Source organism: Microcebus murinus, chromosome X (genome assembly GCF_040939455.1).
Source record: "Microcebus murinus isolate Inina chromosome X, M.murinus_Inina_mat1.0, whole genome shotgun sequence".
In the NCBI taxonomy this organism is placed as follows: domain Eukaryota; kingdom Metazoa; phylum Chordata; class Mammalia; order Primates; family Cheirogaleidae; genus Microcebus; species Microcebus murinus.
The window spans coordinates 6,135,261-6,162,665 of NC_134136.1; the positions used below are offsets into that span (position 1 = coordinate 6,135,261).

General features: G+C 39.4%; 1 protein-coding gene, 1 non-coding gene and 1 pseudogene across 3 annotated transcripts in view; all 3 read right to left on the reverse strand.

The window, feature by feature from the left end:
• Positions 1-27,405, reverse strand: part of HDAC8 (histone deacetylase 8) — a 230,416-nt gene that overhangs the window by 70,444 nt on the left and 132,567 nt on the right. The window lies entirely within an intron of this gene.
• On the reverse strand, positions 1,318-19,557 carry LOC142865909 (myosin regulatory light polypeptide 9 pseudogene; annotated as a pseudogene).
• LOC142866005 (U4 spliceosomal RNA) lies at positions 11,201-11,339 on the reverse strand. Its single transcript, XR_012916078.1, has one exon. It is a non-coding gene; the product is annotated as a U4 spliceosomal RNA (small nuclear RNA).

Sequence of the window (27,405 nt, forward strand, 5' to 3'; positions counted from 1 at the left end):
CCTCCCGAGTAGCTGGGACTACAGGCATGCGCCACCATGCCCGGCTAATTTTCTCTCTATATATTAGTTGGCCAATTAATTTCTTTCTATTTATAGTTGAGATGGGGGTCTCGCTCTTGCTCAGGCTAGTTTTGAACTCCAGACCTCGAGCAATCTGCCCACCTCGGCCTCCCAGAGTGCTAAGATTACAGGCGTGAGCCACCACGCCTGGCCTCTCCAACATCTTGATGTTGGTCTCAGGGATCAGTCCCTAGACATCTCTAACTATACACGTTCCCTTGGTAATCTCATCCATTCTCATAGTTTTAAAGTCTACCCATATATAAACTCCCAGTTTTGTAATGACAGTCCAATCCACTGTCAGGATCCATCCATGCTTGCTTGCTTCTTTCCTTTTCCCTTCCTCTCTTCCTTTCTTTCCTTTTCTTTTCCTTCCTTCCTTTCCTTTTTTTCTTTTCTTTTCCCTCCCTCTCTTCCTTTTTTCTTGTCTTTCTTTCCTTTTCTTTCTTTTTCTCTTTTCTTTCCTCCCTTTCTTTCCTTTCTCTCTCTCTCTTCCTTTCCTTTTTTCCCCTTCTACCTACTTGACATCTCCAACTCAACATGTCCAAGCTGAACTCTTTATCATCTGAAACTGTGCTTCCCACAATCTTCTCTATCTCCATCATTCCAGCTGCTCAGAACAAAATCTCTGAGTTCTTGTCTTACCTCACTACACATATAATATACAGAAAATCCTACTCGCTCTACCTTCAAAATATATACAGATTCCTATCACTTCTCACAATCTACACAGATAGCATCCTAGTTCAAGCCACTATCATCTTTTAAAAAATAGCTTTATTGAGATATAATCTATGTAGCATACAATTCACCCATTCACAGTGTACAATTCAATGTCTTTTAGTATATTCACAGGGTTGTGCAACCATCACAATGATCTAATTTTAGAATATTTTGGTTTCCCCTAAAAGAAACAAGTACTCATTAGCAGTCACTATCCACTGCCCCCCTCCCTTTGCATGTTGCCCTAGGCAACCACTAATCTAATTTCGATCTCTATAGATTTGCCCATTCTGGACATTTCACATGAATGGAATGGAATCATAAAATATGTGGTCATTACTTCCTGTCTTTCCTCTTTATTGTCAAGTAATTTTCTATTGTATGGATATACCACATTTTATTTATGCATTGATAAGCTGATGGACATTTGGGTTATTTTCACTTTTAGTTAATATAAATAATGCTACTATGGACATTTGTGACATGTTTTTGTATGAACATATGTTTTCAATAGGTATATACTTAGAAATGGAATTTTTGGATCATAAAGTAACTCTATTTTTAACCTTTTGAGGAACTGCCAGACTGTTTTCCAAAGTAGCTGTACTTTTATGTTCCCATTGGCAGTGTATGAGCATTCTGTTCCTTCACATCTTCACTACCACTATCTGTCATTTTGACTGTAGCCATCCTAGTGAGTGTGCAGTGGTATTTTATTGTGTTTTTTTTTTTTTTTTTTTTTGAGACAGAGTCTCACTTTGTTGCCCAGGCTAGAGTGAGTGCCGTGGCGTCAGCCTAGCTCACAGCAACCTCAAACTCCTGGGCTCGAGTGATCCTTCTGCCTCAGCCTCCCGGGTAGCTGGGACTACAGGCATGCGCCACCATGCCCGGCTAATTTTTTATATATATATCAGTTGGCCAATTAATTTTTTTGTATTTATAGTAGAGACGGGGTCTCACTCTTGCTCAGGCTGGTTTTGAACTCCTGACCTTGAGCAATCCGCCCGCCTCGGCCTCCCAAGAGCTAGGATTACAGGCGTGAGCCACAGCGCCCGGCCTATTGTGTTTTTTTTTTTTTGTTTTTGTTTTTTTTTTTTGAGACAGAGTCTCACTGTGTTGCTCAGGCTAGAGTGCCGTGGCATCAGCCTAGCTCACAGCAACCTCAAACTCCTGGGCTCAAGCAATCCTACTGCCTCAGCCTTCCGAGTAGCTGAGACTACAGGCATGTTCCACCATGCCCGGCTAATTTTTTTCTATATATATATATTAGTTGGCCAATTAATTTGTTTCTATTTATAGTAGAGATGGGGTCTTGCTCTTGCTCAGTCTGGTTTTGAACTCCTGACCTCAAGCATTTATCGTGGTTTTGATTTGCAGTTCTCTAATGACTAAGGATGTTGAACATCTTTTCATGTCCTTTTTGGCCATTTGTATATCATCTTTTGAGAAATGACTATTCAGATTCTTTGTCCATTTTAAAACTGGGTTATTTCTCTTTTATTATAGAGTTGTAGGAGTTCTCTACGTATTCTGGATACAAGTCCCATATCAGATATATGATATGCAAACACTTCTTCTCATTCTATGGGTTGTCTTTTTACTTAAGATATCACTTATAGTAGAAAAGTTTTTAATTTTGACAAAATCGAATTTATCTACTTTTTCTTTTGTTGCTTGTGTTTTTGGCGTTGTTTCTAAAACCATTGTCTAATACAAGGTCATGAAGATTTACACCTATGTTTTCTTCTAAGACTTCTATAGTTTCAGCATTTACACTTAGGTCTTCAACGCATTTTGAGTTAATTTTCATATATGATGTAAGGTATAGGTCCAACTTCATTCTTTTGCATGTCGATAGCCAGTTACTTAAGCACCATTTATAAAAAGACTATTCTTTCTCCACTGAATTGTCTTGGTACCCTGATTCAAAATCAATTGACCATAAATATGAGGATTTATTTCTAGACTCTCTATTCTATTGTTCTATATGTCTATCTTTATGGTACAATAACACTGAATTGGTTACTGTGGCTTGTAGTAAGTTTTAAAATCTGTTAAGTAATAATGGCCTCATAGAATTATTAGAAAGTATTCTCTCCTCTTCTATTTTTTGGAAGAATTTGAAAGGATTTCTTTTGATTTTTCTTTAAATATTTGGTAGAATTCACCAGTGAAGCCATCTGGTCTTGAGCCTTTCTTTGGTGTAGGTTTTTTGATAACTAATCCAATCTGTTTATATTATAGACCTATTGAGATTTTCTATTTCTCCTTGAGACTTGAGTATTGGCATTTGTTTGACTTTCTAGGGATTTGTCCATTTCATCTAGGTGGTGTAAGTTGTTTGCATACAATTATTCATAGCATTCTCTCATAATCCTTTTTATTTCTGTAAAATCAGTAGTAATGTTTTCATTTCCATTTCTGATTTTATTAATTTGAGTCAACTCTTTTTTCTTAGTCAATCTACCTAAAGGTTTGTTAATTTTGTTGATCTTGCCAAAGAACCAACTTTTGGTTTCATTTTTTTCTAATCTCTATTTATTTCTGCTCAAATCTTTTTTTTTTTTTTTTGAGACAGAGTCTCGCTTTGTTGCCCAGGCTAGAGTGAGTGCCATGGCATCAGCCTAGCTCACAGCAACCTCAAACTCCTGGGCTCAAGCAATCCTGCCTCAGCCTCCCGAGTAGCTGGGACTACGGGCATGTGCCACCATGCCCAGCTCATTTTTTTTCTATATATATTAGTTGGCCAATTAATTTCTTTCTATTTATAGTAGAGACGGGGTCTTGCTCTTGCTCAGGCTGGTTTCGAACTCCTGACTGACCTCAAGCAATCCACCCGCCTCGGTCTCCCAGAGTGCTAGGATTACAGGCGTGAGCCACCTCGAATCTTTGTTATTTCTTTTGCTTGCTTTGGGTTTAGTTTGTTCTTCATTTTTGAGTGCCTTAAGGTAGAAGGTTAGGTTACTGATTTGATATCTTCTTTTTTTTTTGTTTTTTGAGACAGAGTCTCACTCTGTTGCCTGGGCTAGAGTGCCGTGGCGTCAGCCTCGCTCACAGCAACCTCAAACTCCTGGGCTCAAGCGATCCTCCTGCCTCAGCCTCCCGAGTAGCTGGGACTACAGGCATGCATCACCATGCCCGGCTAATTTTTTCTATATATTTTTAGTTGTCCAGCTAATTTCTTTCATTTTCAGTAGAGCTCAAATGATCCTCCCACCTTGGCCTCCCAGAGTGCTAGGATTATAGGTATGAGCCACCATGCCCGGCCTTGGTGCCATTTTTTAAAAAACGTTCAGTACTTTATATTATCCTACTGCCCTCTTGTCTCCATTGAATCTGATAGTCGGTCTTATTCCTTTATACGTGATGAGTCTTTTCTTGCTTTCAAGTCTCTAGATTTGACTTATATGTTTACCTAACTTGGAATTAATTGAACTTATTGGCTATGTAGATGAATGTTTTTCTTCAAATTTGAGAGGTCTTCAGCAATTATCTCTTTGAATATTTTTTCTGTCATTTTCATGCCCTCTTTCTAGTATTCCCATTATGCATAGGTTGATATGCTTAATTGTGGCCTACCTTTCTCTAAGGCGTTGTTCATTTTTCTTCATTCTTTTATCCCCACTGTTCTTCAGACTGCATAAGCTCTCCTGATATATCTTTAAGTTGACTGATTCTTTCTTCTGCCAACTCAAATCTACTGATGAGCTTCCTCTAGCAAATTTTTCATTTTGGTTATTGTAATTTTCAAATCAAAGAATACCTATTTGGTTCTTCTTCTTTTTACAATTTTCATTTCTTTATTGACATTCTATATGTGTTGAGATGTTGCCATCACACCTTCCTTTACTTATTTAAGCATTGTTACTTTTAGTTCTTTGAGCATCTTATAATAACTGCTATGAATCTTTGTGTGTCAAGTCTACTATCTTGGCTCCTTTGAAGACAATTTCTATTGCATATTTTTTTATTCCCTCTCTGGATATGAGTCACACTTTCCTGGGGTTTTCTTTTTTTGTATGTGTCGGAATTTTTTTGAAACTTCAACATTTTGGATAATATATTATAGGAACTCTGGTTAGTGATTCCCCCACCCCACCCCAGGGGCAGTGGTGGTTGTTAATTGCTAGATCATTTATTTAAAGATTTGACTGAACTTACTCTGTGAAGTCTATCCTTCCTGCAGTGTAAAGCCACTGATGTCCCTGCTCAGATTTTCCCCCTTGTTTTTTTCTTTTAGCCCAACTACTTAGGGGTCACTCCTGGGTTAGCACAAGCCCTTTATTGTCAAGGTTGTATGTAAGCCTCCTAAACCAGTTAGAATTTTACCCTTTATCATTAAGTGTTTATAGCTTAGAGGCTACTGTCACAGTTCAGGATTTTATATTTTTTTGCTCCTTGTTCAACCAGGGACTAATAGTTTGGAGGTTTCCTCTCTGATGGCTCCTGAGAGGGTACAGCCTGGGCCATGAGCACAGTCTTCTCGACTACCAGGGAGGAGTGCGATTTTAATTTTAAGCCTGGCTTCCTAGGAGTCACTCCTGGGTGAGAGTAGCTTATTGTTCAGCCAGTGTTTAGTTAGAAGTTATGTTTTTAAGCCCCTCACACTAGTTAAGCTTTTGGCTTGTGTTGATGGGTCAGTGTGCAGTTCAGGGAATGCTTTCCAGTCTGCCCCATGACCTACTCTGAGAGGGCACACTCCTAGCACATGTGCACAACTTCTCAACGCCCACAGCCAACTATGATTCAAGGAGGCCTATTCTTACTTCTGGCTGCTCTTCTATTTTACTTGTGTCATGGAGCTACCAGTCAGTCTCCTCTTAATTGTTCTTCACTGTAATTCCCATTTCTTTAAGAATACCAGTAGGCATGGAATTCTTCACTCTCTGTTCCAAATAAAGTCAGTCCCCTCAGGCAGAGCTAGGTGTTTGTCATCCTTATGGCCTACCTTTCTTCCCTGGGCAGAACTCCTGTGTCACTGCTCCAGAACTGTGGATAGCAATTCACTTTTTCACGAGTGATACTCTGCATCTATAAGTGGGCACTGGAGGGTGGTGGCAGTCTCTGGTCCTCTTGGATTGCCCCTCCTGGTGTGGAACCTCTGCCTTATGAGTAAGCTGGGGTGGGGGGTGATCAGGGCCTCAGTATTCTCAGTTTGTTGTGCCTAGGGTAGAGCTTCGGCCCTATGAGAGGGAGCTGGATGGAGGAGGAGAAACCTGGTTCTTTTGGCCATGCCTGCTTAGAATACTGCTTCTGTAACACAGGGCTGTGAGAAATGAGAAACACTAAAAGCCTGTCCCTCTCTGGGTGAAACCATAACCCCAGATTGGGAAGTGGGGGGAGAAGAAGCACCTGTCATCTTGGCTGTACCTGCCCAGAGTAGTGTGTTTGGGGTAGAGTTTTTGTAAAACAGAGTTGGGGTAGTTGTGGTAAAACAGTAGGTCATGACTCAAATGCCACAGACTCTCATTGTTCTTTCTGAAATTTAGTCATTTTTCCTGAATGGATGTTTCTCCATTTGCTATATGCCCTTAGGACAATTTCCAGAGACTTTAATGATTGTTTTTTTAAAAATAATTATCACCAGTTATATTGTTGTTTTGGAGTGGGTCTTCAGAGATCCTCTCTCTGCCATTCTGGATGTCTAACCCATCTTCATCTTTTACATGAATTATCAAAACACTCCCCTGACTTGTCTCCCTGTTTTCACTCTTGCCCTTCTGAAATCTATTCTAATGTGACAGCCAGAGTGATCACATTAAATTTAAGTCACTTTATGTCTCTAGTCTGGTCAAAACTCTCTAATGGCTTCCATTTTTTTTTTTTTTTTGGTCAGAGTAAAAACCAAAGTTCTTAGAATGGTCTATAAGGCCCTATGCCGCTGTTAAATCTCTGATCTCATCATCTACTTCTCTTCCTCTTATTCATTCTGCTCCAGACCCATTGTCCTTTCCTCTTGCTGTCCATCCAACAATTCAGGGATTCTCCCAATACTGCCCTTGTGTGGTTTTGGTATTAAGGTTATACTAGTTCCATTGAATGAGCTGGGAAATGTTCCATTTTTCCCCCTACTGTTTAGAAGAACTTTTATAATACTGGAATTAATTCTTCTTAACTATTTGGGAAAACTATCTAGACTTAGTATTCTCCTTGTGGAAATATTTTTAATTACTGACTGAATTTCTTTAATGGTTATATAACTAATCTTTTTCTTCTTCTTACATCAGTTTTGGTAGTTAACTTTTTCTAGGAATTTTTCCATTTGGTCTTAATTTTAAAATTTATTGACATGAAGTGATTCAAAATACAGTAGTCCTCCTTATCCTTGGTTTTGCTTTCCATGGTTTCAGTTACCTGTGGTCAACCATGGCCTGAAAATATTAAATGGAAAATTCCAAAAATAAACAATTCATAAGATTTAAATTGTGTGCCATTCTGAGTACTGTGATGAAATCCAGAGCCATCCTGCAACCTTCCACTTCACCTTGCCCAGGCTGTGAATTATCCTTTTGTCCAGTGTATCCATGCTAATTAGGTACCCTCCTGTTAGTCAGTTATTAGCTATCTCGGTTATCAGATTGGTATTATCCACAGTTTCAGGCATCCACTGGGGGTTTTGGAACATATCCTCCAGGATAAAGGGGGACTACTGTATTTACTTACTAAAATTTTGTCTTTTTTTCTGTTTTTTTCTCTCTTTTTTTTTGAGACAGAGTCTCGCTTTGTCGTCTAGGCTAGAGTGAGTGCCGTGGCGTCAGCCTTGCTCACAGCAACCTCAATCTCCTGGGCTCAAGTAATCCTCCTGCCTCAGCCTCCCGAGTAGCTGGGACTACAAGCATGCGCCACCATGCCCGGCTAATTTTTTCTATATATATTAGTTGGCCAATTAATTTCTTTCTATTTATCGTAGAGACGGGGTCTTGCTCTTGCTCAGGTTGGTTTTGAACTCCTGACCTGGAGCGATCCACCCGCCTCGGCCTCCCAGAGTGCTAGGATTACAGGCGTGAGCCACAGCGCCTAGCCTTTTTTTCTCTTTTTTACTTACTAAAATTTTAATCTACTAAATTTGTAGGACTGTCCCCCCTTTTCCAACAATGTGTTTTGGGTCTTACTTCTTTTTTTCTTAATCAATATTTTCTGAGGTTTGTCAATTTGTTTATCTTTTTAAATACAGTAACTAATTCTTAGTTTTTTTTGTTGTTTTTTTTTTGAGACAGAGTCTCGCTTTGTCGCCCAGGCTAGAGTGAGTGCCGTGGTGTCAGCCTGGCTCACAGCAACCTCAAACTCCTGGGCTCAAGCAATCCTTCTGCCTCAGCCTCCCAAGTAGCTGGGACTACAGGCATGTGCCACCATGCCCGGCTAACTTTTTTATACATATATATATCAGTTGGCCAATTAATTTCTTTCTATTTATAGTAGAGACGGGGTCTCGCTCTTGCTCAGGCTGGTTTCGAACTCCTGACCTCAGCAATCCGCCCGCCTCGGCCTCCCAGAGAGCTAGGATTACAGGCGTGAGCCACCACGCCCGGCCTAATTCTTAGTTTTTATGATTTTCTCTACTTTACCTTTGTTTTATATTTTATTAATTTTTGCTCTTGTCTCTGCTAGTTCCTTCCTTTTGCTTTCTTTGAATTTATTCTATTGTATATTATCTAACAAGTTGAATGCTTAATTTTCAGCCTTTTGAACATATTAATTTAAGGCTATAAACAATCTTCTAAACACCACGTTAGGTACAATGTCCAAGCTCATTTCTAAGCATTTTCTAATTTCCACTGGAATTTCCTTTTTACCCAAAGGGTTATTTAGAAGTGTTTAAAAATTTCCAAAACATGTATTTTAAAGAAAAAGCTATGTATTTGGATTTACTTATATTGTGTTATTTTGTGCTATATATTCCATTTTTGCCATATTTTGCTGTGCTGTGTTTCTGGCTACTTTATTGACTTCTTTTTTTTTTTTTTTTTGAGACAGAGTCTCACTTTGTTGTCCAGGCTAGAGTGAGTGCCATGGCGTCAGCCTAGCTCACAGCAACCTCAAACTCCTGGGCTCGAGTGATCCTTCTGCCTCAGCCTCCCGAGTAGCTGGGACTACAGGCATGTGCCACCATGCCCGGCTAATTTTTTTTATATATATATCAGTTGGCCAATTAATTTCTTTCTGTTTATAGTAGAGACGGGGTCTCGCTCTTGCTCAGGCTGGTTTTGAACTCCTGACCTTGAGCAATCCGCCCGCCTCGGCCTCCCAAGAGCTAGGATTACAGGCGTGAGCCACAGCGCCCGGCCTATTGACTTCTTTTGAATTAATTAAAGTTTATGTTTCCCATTCCATTTCCTCTCTGTAGAAGATACTCATTCTTTTTTCTATTCTTTTAGTGACATTTTAGTTAAAATGTCTCAACATTTTAACATGCTTACTTAATTTAATAAAGCCTAGAGTTAATTAATATATTTAATCTCTTTTCAAACAATATGGGGACCTTAGAATGCCTTGACTCTAATCATAGACAACATGAGTTGCTATTGTGAAGCCTTTAAATTCTGTGCTTTTCGTTTGTCTTCTTTTAACCCCATAAGTTATGAATTATTGTTTATTTATTTTTATTATCGGTACATAATAGTTGTATATCTTTATAGGGTACATGTGATTTTTTTTTTTTTTTGAGACAGAGTCTCACTTTGTTGCCCAGGCTAGAGTGAGTGCCATGGCGTCAGCCTAGCTCACAGCAACCTCAAACTCCTGGGCTCAAGCAATCCTCCTGCCTCAGCCTCCCAAGTAGCTGGGACTACAGGCATGCACCACCATGCCCCGCTAATTTTTTCTATATATATTAGTTGGCCAATTAATTTCTTTCTATTTATAGTAGAGACGGGGTCTCGCTCTTGCTCAGGCTGGTTTCGAACCCCTGACCTTGAGTAATCCGCCCACCTCAGCCTCCCAGAGTGCTAGGATTACAGGCGTGAGCCACCGCGCCTGGCGCCCATGTGATGTTTTGATACAGGCATACAATGTGAATTAATCAAATCAGGGTAATTGGGGCATCCATCTCAGGCACTTATATTTTTGTGTTAGGAACATTCCAATTCCACTCTTTTAGTTATTTTAAAGTATACACTAACTTACTGTTGATCACAGTCACTTTGTTGTGCTATCAAATATTGTTCATTCTATTGAACTAACTATATTTTTGCACCCATTAACCATCCACACTTTATCCCCCCTTCTCCACTACCCTTCTCAGCCTCTGGTAATCATCATTCTATTAATACTCTCTGTCTCTATGAGATCAATTGTTTTTAATATTTAGCTCCCACATATGAGTGAGAACATGCAAGATTTGTCTTTTTGCGCTTGGCTTATTTCTCTTTACATGATGTCCTCCAGTTCCATTCATGTTGTTGCAAATTTCATTCTTTTTGTGGCTATATAAAATTCCCTTATGTATATATACCACAATTTCTTCTTCCATTCAAGCATTGAAAGACATTTAGCTTGATTCCAAAACTTAACTATTGTAAATACTGCTGCAATAAACATGGCAGTGCAGGTATCTTTTTGATATACTGAATTCCCCTCCTTTGTATATATACCCAACAGTGGGGTTGTTGGGTCATACAGTAGTTCTATTTTTAGTTTTTTGAGGAACCTCCATACTGTTCTCCACAGTGGTTGTGCTGATTTACATTCCTACCAACAGGGTATGAGGTTTCCCCGTTCTCCACATCCTCACCAGCATTTGTTATTGCCTGTCGTTTTGATAAAAGACATTTTAACTGGGGTGAGATGATATCTCATCGTAGTTTTAATGTGCATTTCTCTGGTGACTAATGATGTTGAGCATTTTTTCATATACTTGTTGGCCTTTGTATGTTTTCTTTTGAGAAACATCTATTCATATCCTTTGTCCATTTTTTTTTTTTTTGAGACAGAGTCTTGCTTTGCTGCCTAGGCTAGAGTGCTGTGGCACAATCATAGCTCACTCTAACCTCAAACTCTTGGGCTCAAGTGATCCTCCTGCCTCAGCCTCCTGAATAGCTGAGACTACAGGTGTGTGCCATCACACCTGGCTAAACTTTGCCCATTTTTAAATCAGATTATTTGATTTTTTCCTATTGAGTTGTTGAAACTCCTTATATATTCCAGTTATTAATTCCTTGTCAGATGGGTAGTTTGCAAATATTTTCTCCCACTCTGTGGGTTGTCTCTTTACTTTGGTAATTGTTTCCTTTGCTGTGCAGAAGCTTTTTAGCTTGATGTGATTCCATTTGTCCAATTTCACTTTGGTTGTTTGTGCTTTGGGGGTTTTACTCAAGAAGTCCTTGCCCAGACCAATGTTCAGAAGAAGCATTTACCCAATGTTTTCTTTTAGTAGTTTCAGGTCTTAGATTTAAGTCTTTAATCCATTTTTTTAATTGAGTCTCTGCTGAGACTCAAAAATTGCCAATGCCGACTATATTTCAAGTCATCATGGTTCGGTATTGGGACAAGTTTTCAATTAGCAATAATTGTGCCTCAGATAAACCTCACTGGCTATGATGCTGCCACTGCACAAAGCTAATCCATTTGATTTGATTTTTGTATATGGCAAGAGATAAGGCTCTAGTTTCATTCTTCTGCATGTGGATATCCAGATTCCCCAGCACCATTTATTGAAGAGACTGTCCTTTCACCAATGTGTGGTGTTTTTTTTCCCAAGGCTCAGTCTTCTATTGGAGATTCTGCCGCCCCTGGGACAAACATCATCCACTCTGTGTGTGTTGTCTTGAGCACAGTTCCATGGTGGGTGGGTGTGCTCTGGTGGCTGGACAGGGTACAGGGGAGAGGTCTGGTGTCCTGTCCTCTGAGAGGGGACTTTGGTGAACTTGTGTTTGTATGTGGATACACATGAAGTGGTGTCTGATAGATACCAGGACACAGGGCCTCTTCCTCTTAGGGGCCACACAGGGTCCCTTCCTGCTGGGGGCAGTGCAGGGATGGGCAGGCTGCTGCTGAGGCCTCAGCTCTGTTCAATGGCCTTCCCTTGGTGCCTCCAGGTCCTGCCCTCTGCCCCATCTTCGCAGATGGTCTTTCCTTGCAGGAGTCAGAGACTCCCTCTCAGGTCTCCAGTGTCTCAGTGGGAACATTTGCCTCAAGTTGGCCATGTGCCCCTTCCCATACCTGTTGCCTCCACTGGGATCCACCCCTGCGAGGGGCTTGTGCGGTTGTGGGCATGGAGCTGGTACAGACAAGTGTGTGTGGGGAGCGGGTGACCGGATGGGGCTCTGGGCGTTGGGGGAGGGCTGGGGTGGCCCAGTCATCTTTGTCCTTGGTACCATGTTTGAGGATGCAGGTGAACTCCACATAGTTGAAGTTGTCTTTCTTATCAATGGGTGCCTCGTGGTACATCTCCTCGACTTCCTCGTCTGTGAAGTGGTCATTCATGGTGGTGAGCAGCTCCCATAGGTGGTCCTCATGGATAAAACCTGAGGCCTCCTCGTCAAAGCAGGTGAAGGCGTTGTGGATCACATCCTTGAGGTCTGTGCCTTTCAGCTTCTCCCCGAACATGGTTAGGAACATGGTGAAGTTGATGGACCCCCGAGGCCTCACTCATCATGCCCTCCAGATATTCGTCCGTGGGGTTCTTCCCCAGTGAGGCCAGCATGTCATGCAGGTCCTTCTTGTTAACGAAGACGTCATGGTTCTGGTCAATCATGTTGAAGGCCTCTTTAAACTCCTGGATCTGGGACTGGTCAAATATGGCGAAGACATTGGATGTGGCCTGCTGTGGCCTCTTTTTGGTGGTTTTAGCCTTGGCCTGTTTGCTGAACATCTTGGCTTCACCATTTCTTCACCACTTCTTGGTGGTGGAGCTTCCCTGGTCAAGAGAAGGTGCTCGCTTGCTCTTTTTTTTTTTTTTTATTTTTGTATTTCAGATTATTACAGGGTACAAATGCTTTGTTTATATATATTGTCTCTGCACTGCCTGAGTCATTCAATATATGTTCTTGGCACCTTTGTCAAAGATAAGTTCACTATAGATGTGTGGATTTATTTCTGGGTTCTCTATGCTGTTCCACTGATCTACATGTCTGTTTTTATGCCATAACCATGCTGTTTTGATTACTACAGCTCTGTAGTATAATGTGAAGTCAGGTAATGTGATTATTCAGTTTTGTTTTGCTTAGGATGGCTTTCACTATTCTGGGTCTTTAGTGGTTCTGTATAAATTGTAGGATTATTTTTTCTATTTCTGTGAAGAATGTCATTGGCATTTTGATGGAGATTGCACTGAATCTGCAGATTGCTTTGGGTTGTATGGATATTTATGCAATATTGATTCTTCCAATCCATGGGCATGGAGTATCTTTCCATTTTTTTGTGTTCTCTTCAACTTCATTATAGAGATCTTTCATTTCTTTGGTTAAGTTTATTGCTAGGTATTTTATTTGTAGCTACTGTAAATGGGATTACTTTCTTGGTTTCTGTTCAGATTGTTTACTGTTGGCATATAGAAATGATAGTGATTTTTTAATGCTGATTTTGTATCTAGAAACTTTACTGAATTTGTTTATCAGTTCTAATAAATTTTTTGTGGAGTCTTTAGGTTTCTCTAAATAGAAGATTGTATCATCTGCAAACAAGGATAATTTGACTTCTTCCTTTCCAATTTGGATGCCCTTTATTTCTTTCTCTTGTCTGACTGCTCTAGCTAGAACTTCCAGTACTATGTTGGATAACAGTGGTGAAAGTGGACATTCTTGTCTTATTCCAGATCTTAGAGGAAAGGCTTTCGTTTTTTCCCCATTCAGTATGATACTAGCTGTGGGTATGTCACATATGGCTTTTATCATGTTGAGTTAAGTTCCTTTTGTAACCAGTTTTTTTGAGAGTTTTTATCATCAAATGATGTTAACTTTTATCAAATGCTTTTTCAGCTTCAGTTGAAATGATTATATAGTTTTTATCCTTTGTTGATATGATGTATCACATTGATTGACTTGAGTATGTTGAGCCATCTTTGAATCCCTGGGATGAATCCCACCTGATCATGATGAATAATCTTTTTAAAGTGTTGTTGAATTTGTCCTCATTAGTATAGTGGTGAGTATCCCTTTTTAATAAAAAATAATAATAAAAATAAAGTGTTGTTGAATTTGGTTTGCTAGCATTTTGTTAAGGATTTTGCATCTATGTTCATCAGAGATATTGGCCTATAGTTTTCTTAGTTTTATCTTATAAATTATTAATATTACTCACATATTTTACTTTTTGTCCTACTAAGAGTCCTTTCTTGTATCTCAGAATTTGCTTTTAGGATAATTTATTTAGTGGGGAAGTATTAGTCGTAAACTCCTTAAATTTTTTAATATTAAAATGCTTTTATTTTGCCTTTATTCTCTGAAGATAGTTTCACAGAATATATAATTCTAGGTTGAAAATTATTTTCTCTCAGCACTTTCAACATCATATTGTAATCTGGCTTCTGTTGTTGCTTATTGAGAAGTTAGCTATCAGTCTGAATTGTTCTTTTGTTGATGATCTCCTTTTCTTGCTAGCTTGTTCTAAGATTTTGTCTTTGGTGTCCTCTACTATGACGTATGTAGACACTAATTTCTTTTTTATTTATCTTGTCTGAAATTTCTTAAGCTTCCTGAATCTGCAGATTATTTGTTTTGAAAATTCTGGATAAATTTCAGCCATAATTTATTTGAGTGTTTCTCCTTCCTTTTTATTATTTCTTTCTAGAACTCTAAAGAGATAAATGTTGGACCTCTTTGCTCTATCATCCATGTCTCTTAACCACTCCTATCTTTTTCCATCTCTTTGTACCACTGTGCTTTATTCCATGTGATTTTTTTCAGACCTATCTTTTAGTTTACTAATTTCTTTTCAACTGACATATAAACTCTTCATTGAGGCTTTTTCTTTTATTATTATATTTTATTTTTTTCTTTAACCCATCCTAGCTCCTGTGTAGTTTTTTTTTTTACTTTTTTTTCATTGAGGCTTTTAATGTCAATTATTTTTCATTTGTAGGTATTCTATTTAGTTCTTTTTCAAATCTACCAGGTCATTTTTGATAGTCTCTTGCTCTTTGATCTATATTTCTTTCCTTCCTTCCTTCCTTCCTTCCTTCCTTCCTTCCTTCCTTCCTTCCTTCCTTCCTTCCTTCCTTCCTTCCTTCCTTCCTTCCTTCCCTCTTTCCTTTTTCTTCCTTCCTTTCTCTCTCTCTCTCTCTTTCTTTCTTTCTTTCTTTTTTTTTTTTTTTGACAGAGTCTCACTCTGTGCCCTGTGTAGAGTGCCATGGCATCAGCCTAGCTCACAGCAACCTCAAACTCCTGGGCTCAGTGATCTTCCTGCCTCAGCTTTCCAAGTAGCTGGGACTATAGGCACATGCGACCATGCCTGGCTATTTTTTTCTAATTTTAGTAGAAACAGGGTCTTGTTCTTTCTCAAGCTGGTCTTGGACTCCTGAGCTCAAGAAATCCTCCCACCTCGGCCTCCCATTACAGGTGTGGGCCACCATGTCCGGCCTGTACTCTTTCATTTGTTTAAACATATTTAACATACCTATTTTTTATTCTGTATATGATAATTTCAATACTTAAAATCTCTGTGGGCTTGGTTATATTTTGTCTTTTTTTCCCTGTTGACTTCTTTCTTGTAGTTAGTTTTCTTGTGTAAATTGTGATTTTTGATTGTGAAGTAATGCTTATCAGAACTCTCTGTGGGATTTTGATGAGGTCTAGGAATATGGGTATATTTTTCAATGAAGATTTCTATCTGATTTTCTCTGGCATTACAGATCTAGGTCCCCTCTAAATTAAAATTCTTGGCTTCTGGATTTTTAGACCATTTCTATAATATATATTCAGGCTCCTACCCAGTTGCAGGCTAGTGCCACAAAATTTCAGGGAGATTTTTCAGTTTTTGTTTTTGATTTTATCCAAAGCTAAAGCTAACAAAAGAAATTTTCCTTGCTGTCTTTCCCTTCCTCCGAGTTTTGGGCCTGTGCTATCTAACACAGTAACCTCTAGCCACATGTAGCTAGGAGTTACTTTAATTTTAAGTTTAAATATAAATTAATTAAAATTAAAAAATCCAGTTCTTCAGTTTCACTAGCCACATTTAAGTGCTTGAAAGCCGTATGTGGCTAGTGGCTACTGTATAGGACAGTGTAGATATGGAACATTTTTATAATCATAGAAAGTTTTATTGGATAGTGTTGCTCTAGAGCACGGGTCCTCAAACTTTTTAAACAGGGGGCCAGTTCACTGTCCCTCAGACTATTGGAGGGCCGGACTATAGTTTAAAAAAAATGATGAACAAATTCCTATGCACACTGCACATATCTTATTTTGAAGTAAAAAAACAAACTGGCAAAAACACCCGCATGTGGCCTGCGGGCCGTAGTTTGAGGATGCCTCGAATGGAGCATCTGAAACTACATAGGCCCCACAGGTGTGTGGTGGCTTCAGAGCTAGGTTACACCCTTGAATAAACTTTTGTCAATCTGTGTCTTAAGTCTGTATTCTACAAGGACCATGTGGTAGACAGAATAATGACTCTCCAAAGATGTCTAAATCCTAATTCCCAAAACTTATGAATATGCTACTTTACGTGGTAAAAAAAAATATTTTGCAGATGTTATTAAGATTCTTGAGGTAGGGAGATCATCCTGGATTACATGGGTTAGCTCGGTGTAATCACAAGGAGCCTCATAGGGAAGCAGGAAAGACACATCAAAAAGGCAGTGTGGGCCGGGCGTGGTGGCTCACGCCTATAATCCTAGCACTTTGGGAGGCCGAGGGGTGAGGATCATTTGAAGTCAGGAGTTCGAGACCAGCCTGAGCAAGAGGGAGACCTCGTCTCTACTAAAAATAGAAGAAAATTAGCCGGTGTCATGGCATTCACTTGTAGCTACTTGGGACGTTGAGACAGGAGGATCTCTTGAGCCCAGGAGTGTGAGGTTGCAGTGAGCTATGATGATGCCACTGCACTCTACCCTGGGCAACTGGGTGAGATTCTATCTTAAAAAATAAAAAAGGCAATGTGGTGATGGATGCAGAGCTGGAGTGATGCATTTTGAAAATGGAAAAGGATTCATGAGCCAAGGAATATAAGAGGCCTCTAGAATCTGTAAAAGGCAAGGATATTGATTATTTCCTAGAGCCTCCAGAAGAAATGTAGTCTTGTGGACCCATTTTAGACATCTGACATCCAGAACTGTAAAAGGATAAATCTGTGTTGTTTTAAACTACCAAGTACGTGATGCTTTGTTACAGTAGCAATAAGAAACTAATACAAACCATGAAAGTGGGCAATTAAGAAAGTCTCTGTTTTAATATACCAGAAACCTATAGCTCACCAATGTCATTGAGCTATCATTCTTATATCTCATTTCCCCTTCTTACATTTCTATTTGGCTCTGAGGGTCCAGGGCCTAGGCAAGCAGAAACTTTAGAAGAGCAAATGATAGGGGAATCTACACTTTCATTCATTTGCTGATAAATATAATATAAATATATACTGAGTGCTTATCATGCCCCAAGGACTCTTCCATGGGCTTAACATACATCAGTGAATAAGAGAGAAAATCTCCTGCCCTGAAGAATCTTACATTCTAGAGGAGGGATCAAATTGATAAATAATAAGCCTAATAAGTAAATTACACAGTATATTAGAAGGTAATTAGTGCTATGGGTGAAAAAAATAGCAAAAGGGTGGTTGGGAGTGGCCAGGGAAGGGGGAATGGGCAGTGTTAGGATTAAATATGGGGTCAGGGTAAATCTCACTGAGAAAGTATCAACTGAGCAAAGACTTGAAGGAAATGAGGAAGTTATTTATGTCAACATCTGGGAAAAGTATTCTAAGCAGAGGAAACATCCAATGTAAAATATCAAGGTGGGGGTATGCCTGGTACATTCCAGAAACAGCAAGTAGGGCAGTGTGGTGGAGGACAGAGTAGTAGGAGATGAAGTTAGAAAAGTGATAGGAGGCAGATCACGTAGGGCCTTGTAGACCACTGCAAGGACTTAAGCTTGGTATTAAGGAGGACCCCTGATTTTTAGAGTACACAAGAATACAATTAGCATAACACTCAGAATACAGAGGAAGAGATATAGCTATTAGAGAAAGGATGACTTTCTAGATGCTAAGTGGTAAGCTGACTTTCTTCTGAGTACCACATTTTTACATCCATTTGCTTCCTGGACTTTTCTACTTGTATATTGGTAACTCAAACTCAAATTGCCCTAAAAGAAACTAAAAATCTTTTCTCCTTCCTCCTTTACTGTTCCCTGTCCCAGTTCATGGTATCCCATGTCAGAAATCTTAGAGTCATCTCCTGGTTCTGTTTTCTCCTGCTCCACCATGTCTAACCAGACTCCGAGTCCTGTCAGTTTCACTTTAGAGATGTCCTCTTCTCTGCTCCCTCTGCCTTCATCTTGGTTCAAGCATTCATCTCTCATTGGACCATTGTAATCACCTCCATGAGCCTATAACCTACCAACTTCACTGCAGCTGCCACAGTGCCAAAACTGATCAAGTTACTCCCTCTTTTAAAGATCTCTACTGGCTCCCTACTGCTTATAGAATCTTTTCCCAATCTCTCCCTCCAGCCTCATTTTCCAATATGCTTCTCTACCTTCTCCATGTGCCAGCCATCCTGAACTTCATACTGTAATCCAAGCACATTCTGCCCTATCACATGTACCTGAAAAACCCACACGTGATAGCTATTATTTTCACATAACAACAGATTCCTTTTTCCAAGAATGCCTTTACTCCTTTCTTCAATTGGAAAAACACTTACAAACCCTTCTACTCAATTCAAATGCCACTTCCTGTGTGGAGACTTTCTCAATTCCCTCAATAGGGTTTTTACTACTTTCTATGTATGCCTCTAGCATTCTGTATATATAGTCTCTGTCATACTTAATGCATTGTGATTATTTGATTACAGGCCTGTCTCTCCCATCAGACCGTAAGCTCCTTAAGGGCAGGGACCATGTCCTACTGATTTTTTTCATTCCTTGTGGCTAGCACAATGCCAAGTCCAAAGGAGATACTCGATCCTTATTTGTTGAAATAATGAATGAATGACTGAAATGATTCAGGACACCTATCTAACTGTGCTAGTCAAGAAAAAAGAATAGAAAGTACAGAATTTCAAGCACAAGACAGCTGCCCTAAAGACTCAGAGGAGGTAGGGGTAGCTGTGACTTTACTGAGCTACAAAAAGGCAAAAGATTGAAGGTGTGGGTTAGGTTACAATGGGAGACAAGAGTAAACAGGAAGGGCTGGGTGGAGCTAGTTGAGGAAGTGCTGTGAAATCACTGCCCAAAGTTTAGATTTCCATTTCAATGAGTAGGGAGTTGCTGAAGCTGTTATCAGAGACACAGTTGCAAAGAAGCCAGAAAAAATGGCCTTCACTGCAAAGCTGGAAGGAGGCAGGGAGGCCAGCCAGAAAGCAGTCACAATAGCCCACTGAGCATGGCGAGCCAAGGCAGGATATTTGGGGAGGTGCACCACTGGATTTGCTGAATGACTGCATATTGGAGAAGACACAAAAGCAGTGAGAACTGCTGAAGATTATGAAAGATAGTGTAGGTGCAGAGAAAGAAGATCAGACCAGTGGTTAGGAAATCAGGATTCAATTACAGTACAAAAATTACCTTTTTTTTTTTTTTTAAGATATAGTCTCACTCTGTTGCCGGGCTAGAGTGCCGTGGCGTCAGCCTCGCTCACAGCAACCTCAAACTCCTGGGCTCAAGCGATCCTTCTGCCTCAGCCTCCCAAGTAGCTGGGACTACAGGCATGTGCCACCATGCTCAGCTAATTTTTTCTATGTATTTTTAGTTGGCCTATTAATTTCTTTCTATTTTTAGTAGAGATGGGGTCTTGCTCTTGCTCAGGCTGGTCTCGAACTCCTGACCTTGAGCGATCCTCCCACCTTGGCCTCCCAGAGTGCTAGGATTATAGGCACGAGCCACCACGCCCAGCCATCAAAAATGACCTCTTATTAACCTGGCCTCTCTGTGCCTTACTTTCCTAGGCAGTAAAACAAAGAGGTTCCACATTCAAATGATTCACAAATCTGTCAATTCTACCTCAAAAATATTTCTTGAATCACTCTCTCCATCTTCCCTGCCACCACCCTCGTCCAGGTCCTCATCAGTTCCCAGCTGGACCACTAGACCAGCCTAGACAGTGGTCTCTGTGCATCCGCTCGTCCCAGTCCAATACAGTCTCCACACAGTAGTCAGCATCATCTTTTAAAAATGTCAATTATATTATATTACTCCTCTGCTTAAACATTCTTTGGCTCCCACTGCACTTAGGGTCAGATCCACGCTCCTTAACCTGGCCTACAAGGGTCCCACATGATGAGGCTGCTGCCTGCCTCTCTGATCCCATCCCATCCTACTCTCTTCTCACTCAGTACACTCTAGTCACACTGGCATTTTTGCTTTTGCTTGACCATGGCCAGCTCCTTCCCACCTTTTTATATGCTGTTCCCTCTGCCTGGAATGGAGATCTCTGTCTGTTAGGGTTCTTCACATCTTTCATACTTCAAACCTAGAGTTGACACTCTCAGACGGGTCAGTCCTGACCTCTGTGTGATCTGTTTATTTTCTTTATAGTACTTATCACAATCTATACTTATTCTAATGTGTGTTTAATGTTAACCTCCCATTAGATTACAGTTCTAAAAGGTGGGGACCATCAGTCTCAATGTTGTATCTCTACTATCCAGCACCTAGTGAGAGGTCAACAAACATTTGTGAATGGGCTGGGCGCGGTGGCTCACGCCTATAATCCTACACTCTGGGAAGCCGAGGCAGGAGGATAGCTCAAGGTCAGGAGTTCGAAACCAGCTTGAGCGAGACCCTGTCTCAACTAACAATAGAAATAAATTAATTGGCCAACTAAAAATATATAGAAAAAATCAGCCAGGCATGGTGGCGCATGCCTGTAGTCCCAGCTACTTGGGAGGCTGAGGCAGGAGGATCGCTTGAGCCCAGGAGTTTGAGGTTGCTGTGAGCTAGGCTGATGCCACAGCACTCTAGCCCAGGCAACAGAGCAAGATTCTGTCTCAAAAAAAAATTGTGAATGAATGAAAGGGGCAATGGAAGCAGAGTCCATCAAAAATGGAGTAGTGAAGAGAGAGGAAGGAAAAGAGACTCTAAAAAGAGTTCCACTGAATTCTGAGAATAGCATATCTAGTTTCACTCAACTTGCAGTATAAAATATTAACAGGAGTTGCAAACAGTAGACATAGGACTCAGGCTCCAAATCAGGGAAAATCTCAGAAACTGGGGCCAATGGAATTCAGTTCAATTCACCAGGAATGTGTTGAGCGTTTCCTATGTAACAGGCTCTATGCTGGGCGCTTGCTATGGGGAATATAAAGATGAACAAGTTTATACTTCAAGAAACCAGAAATAGGAGATAAGAATGTATGAATGATAATAAAAGGCAGAATTTAATCAAACAAAGGGCTCTGGGGATTCAGAGGAAGGGGTTTAGGGAAGGCTTCAAGGAAAGTTACTCTGACCCTAAAATTAATAAGTTTCAGTCCACAATGAAATAAGAGCACAGACAGTCCCTTCTGCTCTTCCCCCCAAAATACTTCTTAAGAATAGGATGGAAAGCAAAATATTTTTGAAGATGACTTTTGAGATGCTGAAGTAGAGGGGAAATAACTAGGCTTGGGAGTTTTGGCTCTGCCACTCACTAGTTGGATACTTTGCTCATTTCTTTTTACAAATGGTTATTGAAGGCCTACTACGTGCCAGGCCCTGTGTGTGTGTGTGTGTGTGTGTGTGTGTGAGTGTGTGTGTGTGTACACGCACACAATTTTATTGAATCATTTATCTTTTCTAAGTTTCAGTTTTCTCATCTCTCTTGAAATTCAGCAGTCTAGATTTCTGGTTTCCAGTTGGTGCTGAGTACAGGCTTACAGGTATTCCTTTCTTATGTTGCCCAGGCTGAAGTGCAGTGGCTGCACTGCGGCTTTGAAACCCTGGCCTCAAACGATCCTCCCGCCTCAGCCTCCTGAGTAGCTGGGACCACTGGAACACACCACCACATCCAGTAGGCTTGCAGGGTTTTTTTCCTGCCTGAAGTTAGCCCCCTCATTTCTGCAGTAGAGCAACAGACTGCCTTTTGGTAATATTACTTTTGGTAATATCCTACAGGCACTTTGGATAGTGCACTTAGAATGCATTTTGGCTATTTATGAGATGGGGAAAATGGATGAGTAAGTTTGAGAAATGAAGCATAAGGGTTTTCTTTTTTGGCACCATTGGATGAGCGAATTTTGAAGTGGTGAATAATGGGCCCTGCCTGCCATGGTAACTCATTGTATATTGGGAAATGGAGATATTAAGGTGTCAAGAAATGACCACAGTAAATTGCTACTAATGTTAAGATAAACTGTAATGTGGGAAATTGTAACATGACTGTCTCGAGGTAATCCTGTAAAGACAGATGCTTTAGATGACTGGCAAAGCGAGATGAGTGGAGAACGGAAAATCTGTCAGTGTGTCCCCAGGAATGCTCATGGGGAGGGTTGTCTATTACTAGATGATGGCTTCTTTGCTTCTTTAGACAGAACTGTTCCTAGTACGGAGGAGGGCAATTTATCAGCTACCTAGGTTTGATTAAAAAAACAATCTCTGGAGAATACCCAAGTCCTTTTGTTCTAATTGTGTGCTTGCCAAGCAGCCTTCTGGTTTGTAAATGGTCCTTGACTGGAATGACCTGCCAACCAGGAGGGTCTTATGCAGATGACGAAAGGCCTGTCTTGCCAAATACATTGCTCACTATAATGACCTCCTTGAGGTCTGCTTTATAATCAGTCTCTGTGATTTTGGCAGCATGGATTCACTCCTCAGAGACTCCTCAACCCATGATGGGTCTGAGAATGGGTGAGAAGTGTGTAGTGGCAAAATTACAGAGCGGACTGGCCTGCGGTATCTTCAAGCATGGCTCTCCTATGATGTGTGCCCTGAAGCAGCCACTGGCTTTACCCATTAAATTACAGCAATAATAATCCCTTACATTTGTTCAGTGCTTTTAACTTCCAAAGTACTTTCATATATATTATGTAATTTTATCATTTTATCTATTATGCCTTCTTTAGTTCTTAAAAATACATTTGTAGAGCAGTGGCAAAGACACCAAAAGAAGCAGTAACTTCTTTACAAAGCAGTAACATTGTCAATGTGTTGAAAAAAAATCTGTCTATGATGGGGCCTTGGCAAAATAAATCAAACTAAGGAAATAAATGTAGTTGGGGTCTAGACTGCAATAAGGTGATCCCAGCATTTGAAGATATGCTTACAATAATTGTGAGACTGAAATAACACAAAGGCATGGTTGTACATGCATTGCTGATGGAGACTTGGGAAATACCCCAGTGTTATAATCAAGGTGATCAGGGCATATCTGCAGGACTGGAATGTACTCAAACAAAGTTGCAATAGAATCAACTTACTGTAAGCTGTGTGAAGAATAACGTGTTAAGGAAAGGTAGTGTACAAGTTATTTGAAAAACAATTAGATAGTAAACATATGTTACTGTTTATCTAACACCTCCCACCCCCAATTATGTAGAGTGGTGGGGAGGGATGGGAGAGGGAGGTGTGTCCATTTGCACAGTGGCTGGAAAGCAGATAGAGTTGGGTAGACCATGCATATGATGGACACAACCATTGTGGTTCCTAAGGATATAGGCTCGATTACGAAGCAGACTTTTGTATGCTTGGGCTTCACCACTGCACTTCCTTCACTCTGACTCCATGCTCATCAAGTAACTTTCTGACTTGCTATTTCAGTTTCCTAGGTTCCTTGATCCTGGCAAAGAAATGTACTTAGAGGAGATAAGACTATTGTGCCGTTACCCGACAGGTAAATCTGTAAATTAATGCAATTGCAATATGTTTTATATGTGTCTTCTCCTCCATTTTTTTTATTTCGAAAACTTTCAAATCTACAGAAAAGCTGCAAAAACAGTACAATAGCACAAAATTTCCACTTACTGTTAAACTAAATTTACCAATTTGCTGATGGATATCCAACCGCTTCAACACCATTTATTGAAAAGGCTGTCTTTCCTCCATTGAATTGCTTTTGGACCTTAGTCAAAAATCAGTTGGCCGTATTTGTGTGGGTCTATTTCTAGGATCTCTCTTCTGTTTCTTTGATGTGTCTATTCCTTTGCCAATACCACATAGTCTTGATTACTGTGGCTATATATTAAGTCTTAAAATTGGTAGTGATTCCTCCCACTTTATTGTTACTTTATAAAATTGTTTTAGCTATTCTAGTTCCTTTGTTTTTCCATATGAATTTTACTGTAATCTTGTCTATATCTTCAAAAAATCATGCTGGGATTTTGATAGCGATTATGTTAAATCTGTATATAAATTTTGAGAGAATTGACATTTTTACTATGTTGAGTTTCAATCCATGAACACAGTATGTCTCTCTATGTGGTTAGATCTTTAGTTTTTCATCAGTGCTTTGTAGTTTTCAACATACAAATCTAGTACATGTTTTGTGAGATTTATATCTAAGTATTTCATTTTCTTAAACCAATTGTAAATAGCACTGTATTTAAAATTTTGATTTCCATGTGTTAATTGGTAGCGCATAGAAATATGTTCATTTATAGGATACAGAATTGAGTTTTGTATGTTGATATTGTATCCTGCAACCTTGCTGAACTAATTTATTAGTTGTAGGAGGTTTTTGTATTAAATAGATTCCTTGAGATTTTCTATGTACACAATCATGTCATTTGTAAATAAGGACACTTTTATTTCTTCCTTTCTGTTTTGTATGCTCCCGAGATGCTGCCTGCTATATCTTTCAGATATGAAAAGCTGACAGCAGAGACACTGGTCTTTTTTTGTAGTATATTTGTCTGGTTTTGGTATCAGGATAAGACTGACTCAGTAAACTCAGTTGGGAGGTGTTTCCTCCTCATCTATTTTCTGGAAGATTGTGTAGAATTAGTGTGAATTCTTCTTTAAACATTTGGTAGAATTCTCCAATGAAACCATCTAGGCTTGGAGAATTCATTTATTGGGGAATTTTTAAAATACAAATTCAATCACCTTAATAGCTATAGAGCTATTCAAGTTATTTCATATTTTGTGAGCTGTAGTAGTTTGTGGTTTTGAGGAATTAGTCCATTTCATCTAAGGTTTCAAGTTTATGTATTTAGAGTTGTTATATTTTGTTAGTATTCCTTTGATATCTGCAGAGGCTGTGGTGATATCCTATTTCATTCCTGATATTGGTAATTTGTATCCTCTGTTGTTTTTGTCAGACTTGCAAGAGATTTGTCAATTCTGTTGATTTTTTTTTGAGACAGAGTCTCACTCTGTTGCCCTGACTAGAGTGCTATGGTGTCAGCCTAGCTCACCACAACCTCAAACTCCTGGGCTCAAGCCATCCTCCTTCCTCAGCCTCCCGAGTAGCTGGGACTACAGGCATGCGCCACCATGCCCGGCTCAATTTTTTCTAGATATTTTTAGTTGGCCAATTAATTTCTTTCTATTTTTAGTAGAGACAGGGTCTTGCTCTTGCTCAGGCTGGTTTCGGACCCCTAAGCTCAAATGATCCTCCTGCCTTGGCCTCTCAGAGTGCTAGGATTACAGTCATGAGCCACTGCACCTAGCTTTTATTGATGTTTTCAAAGAACAAATTTTTTGTTTCATTGAGCTTCTCTATTATTCTGTTTTCAGTTTCATTCAATTCTGTTCTCTATTATTTCCTTCCTTCTACCTGCTTTGAATTTATTTACTTCTTTTTCTTGCTTGTTAAGCTGGCAGCTTAATTACTGATTTGAGACTTTCTCTTTTTAAAATGAAGGCTCTAGTGTTATAAATTCCCTTCTTAGCACTCTTTTAGCTGTGTTCTACAAATTTTGATATGCTGTATTTTCATTTTAATTAAGTTTAATGTATTTTAAAATTTTCCTTGATATTTCCTCTTTGATCCATGGATTATTTAGAAGTGTGTTCCTTAGTTTCCCAGTGTTTAGAGATTATCCTATTATCTTTCTTTTATTGATTTCCTGTTTGGTTCAATTTTGATCAGAAAATATACCCTATATGATTTCCTTCTTTTAAATTTGATGAGGTTTGTTTGATGACTCATGATATGATCCACCTTTATTTTTAAATTATTGGTATAACATTATGCTAAAATATATAAAACATAAAATTTGCCACTGTGACCATCTTAAGTGTATAATTCAGTGATATTTAATTACAACATGGTGCAACCATCATCACTATCTATTTACAAAAATTTTCCATCACGTCAAACAGAAATTCTGTACTCATTAAGCAATAACTCCCTAATTGCCCCTTCTCCCAGACCCTGGTAGCCTCCAATCCACTTTCTGTCTCTATGAATATGTCTATTGTAGATATTTCATATAAGTGGAATCATACAATATTTGCCTTTTGGGGTCTGGCTTGTTTCACTTTGCATGTTTTCAAGTTTCACCCATGTTGTAGCATATATCAGAACTTTATCCCTTTTTATGTCTAATAGTATTTCATTGTATGGCTATACCACATTTTGTTTATCCATTCATCTGTTGATGGACATTTAGGTTGTTTCCACCTTTTGGCTACTGTGAATCAAATGCTGTTTTGAACATTGGTGTACAAGTATCTTTTTGAGTCCTTGTTTTCAATTCTTTTGGGTATATAACTAGGAGTGGAATTTCTGGGTCATATGGTATTTAAATATTTAACTTCGTGAAGAACTGCCAAACTGTTTTCCACAGTAGCTGTGGAATTTTACATTGCCAGAAACAATTCCAATTTCTGATAATTCCAATTTCTCTATTCTTTTTTTTGTTTTGTTTTGTTTTGTTTTGTTTTGTTTTTTGAGACAGAGTCTCGCTTTGTTGCCCAGGCTAGAGTGAGTGCCGTGGCGTCAGCCTAGCTCACAGCAACCTCAAACTCCTGGGCTCAAGCGATCCTTCTGTCTCAGCCTCCCGAGTAGCTGGGACTACAGGCATGCGCCACCATGCCCGGCTAATTTTTTATATATATATCAGTTGGCCAATTAGTTTCTTTCTATTTATAGTAGAGACGGGGTCTCGCTCTTGCTCAGGCTGGTTTTGAACTCCTGACCTTGAGGAATCCGCCCGCCTCGGCCTCCCAGAGAGCTAGGATTACAGGCGTGAGCCACCGCGCCCGGCCAATTTCTCTATTCTTGATAACACTTGTTATCTCTCACTTTTTAAATTATAGCCATCTTAGTAGGTGTGAAGTGGTAATTCATTGTGGTTTGATTTACATTTCCCTAATGACTAATGATGTTGAACATCTTTACATGTCTATTTAATTCCTTTGCTAACTTTTAAAATGGGTTGTTTATTTTTTTGTTGCTGAGTTGTAGGAGTTCTTTATATATTATGGATATTAAACCATTATCAGATATAATTTGAGAATATCTTCTTGTATCCTGTAGGTTTTCACTTTCTTGAAAATGTCTTTTGCAGCATAAAAATTTAAAATTTTGATGAAGTCCAATTTGTCTACTGTCTTCTTTTGTTGCTTGTATTTTTCATGTCATATCCAAGAATCCATTATCAAATATCATATC